The sequence below is a fragment of the Silene latifolia genome, chromosome 3 (assembly GCF_048544455.1).
Source record: "Silene latifolia isolate original U9 population chromosome 3, ASM4854445v1, whole genome shotgun sequence".
In the NCBI taxonomy this organism is placed as follows: Eukaryota; Viridiplantae; Streptophyta; class Magnoliopsida; order Caryophyllales; family Caryophyllaceae; genus Silene; species Silene latifolia.
In genome coordinates this window covers 80,848,431-80,850,868 of record NC_133528.1, presented here as the reverse complement: position 1 = coordinate 80,850,868, position 2,438 = coordinate 80,848,431, and positions in this window count along the sequence as shown.

The window sequence follows — 2,438 nt, the reverse complement described above, 5'->3', positions numbered from 1 at the left end:
GTGTCACCCCTCCTAGTTTACAATCCAAATTCGTGGTTTATACTCCCACTTTACAATCCCATATCATCACTTCCACAATAAAATAACATGTTTCAGGAAATGATAAAATAATTATGTTGAAACTTTTGTAAAACTTGCATTTTTAGAAACCTAAAATCAAGTTATATCTTTCAAAAATCACTATTAAATAACCGTTAAGTTTCTTTCTGAGTTTTTATACTTTCCAGAAAATATAAAGGGTTTTCAAAACATGAGAAAAAGAATCAAATATAAAGCTTAAAAGATCAATTTATAAAGATTTTTACAATCCAGTTGGTCTAAATAGAAACTGGTCAGCAATTTGTCAAAAACATGGGTCAATTTGTAAAAATTAAAATTAAATATCAAACGATGATCTTGCAAAGTGGCTTATCAAATTGAAAACATATATGAATTTTTTAAACATTGGAGTTGGAATTAGGCAAAAATCATAAGTACAAATTAAATGAGAAAATTTACAAAATCGTTTGTCGAAAATTTAACTGTACAGGAACATTCTGACCACTGTCCACTAAAATATTTATTTCTCCCAAACCATATATCCTATAAACATAAAACTAGTGCCAAACGAAGGCTTACTCACAAGGCTACCAACCATAGAAATTTCGACCTTAGACTATAAACAGAGAACAAATGGCAGCTAGATCAAAAAGGGGTAAAAATCAGACAAAACGAATTGAGTTTCACGTCACCCTTTACCAAGTCATAAGTTCCAACAAGTATCCTCCTATACATAAATTATCGTAACTTGGTCATCACACTCCATACATGGCTAGGCATCTAACTTTATCATTCATTATATTACTCCTATACCTTACATCACAAGTACATAAACCTATATTCTATCCAATTATTGTAAAAACATTGTAAGAAGCATGGTTTCGGGGAACATGTACCGCATATCACTAGACATGATTTCTAATTCATACAATCATCACAATTGCATCCATCATCCATCATCCATCATATGTTAACAAACATCTCATAAGGCAATATGCATTCAATTCTTAACCGCATTAGGGGCTCCTAACAGTTTCTACCCGGGTTCATTTTATTTAGACTCATCCTAAGTTCATTGGGTTCATTTGTTTAGGCTTGAGGATTGTTCACCCTGATACCATTTTGTAACACCCCCATTTATCTACGAGCCTTAACTAGACATTCCAGGATAAATAAGAGTGTTACCATCTCAGTTTTCCTGAGGCAGTAATAACAAAGTATAGCAATCCAAAGTACATTATTGAAATAATTAATTCAAACGGCTTATTACAACCGTTGGATACATATCTTAATGAATTAAATTATAAAACTCGAAGCGGAAAATAAATAAGTATTTAACATGGAATTAAATAAACGTCTGAACTAGTAGACTCGAGGCTATGTCATTCTCTATTCCATACGTCCCAAGCTTCCCAGTCCAGCTAAACCTGCTAATCAAACTGCTCCCCAATAATTGGTTCTTCAAAGGTGTTTAATGAATACACGTCAACCCAAGGTTGAGTTGGAATTGCCAAACAACAACAATAAATGAATACAAAAACAATATTAAATGCAAATGCAATACATGCTCATGATCAATCCTCCGACACACCCGTTCATCCCGCCAATACTTCGCCGGGTGAAGTGACTCATATTTGAGCACATTTAGTCCCCAAATATCCTCGTTCCTATGCTTTCTAGCACATATTTGGGTCGTTTATTTTCTTTAGTTTCCCATTTTGCATATTCTTTGAGGTTTTGTGTCCTTGGTAGGAAAGGATTGCTACCCTTGCATTCATAAGGAGAAATGGAGCTAAATGGATCGCATCTAATGACCAAGCATCAAAGAGAAGACCGACACTAGAGGCCTAAGTAGATAAATAAAGTGAAATGGGCAATGATGAAAAGATCCTTGCATCCCCAACACGATCCTTGCGGATTGTCAAGGAGCCAAACAAGGGAACTACTATGTCCAAGGATTCTAGCGGCCCGAGCATGATCCGAGCGTACTAAACTGCCAGGATCCGAGCGGCTTGATCCCAGGACGCGCGTACTGGAGAGCTATAATCCGAGCGTCCCCTCCCTGATCCGAGCAGATCTCAATGCAGAACAGCCCGTGCCTCAACATAGGACGAATGGATCATGGCAGGACTAGCAAGGAGGATCCGCGCATGTCCCTCAGGAGTAGCATTTCCTCAAGTTTTTCATAGGGTCTTAATAGTCATTTAAGCCATTAGTAACCATAATCCTTGTACTTAATCTTTATCATCGAATCTTATCAACTCTTAATACTCTCTTAATCCTATCATAATTTAGTCTTAATTTAGTTGTAATACATTTCTCAATATTAATCACATCTTAATCATTCCTTAATTTCTCTATTGTTCTTCCTTTTATTTGGGTAATTAGAAGATTATTTG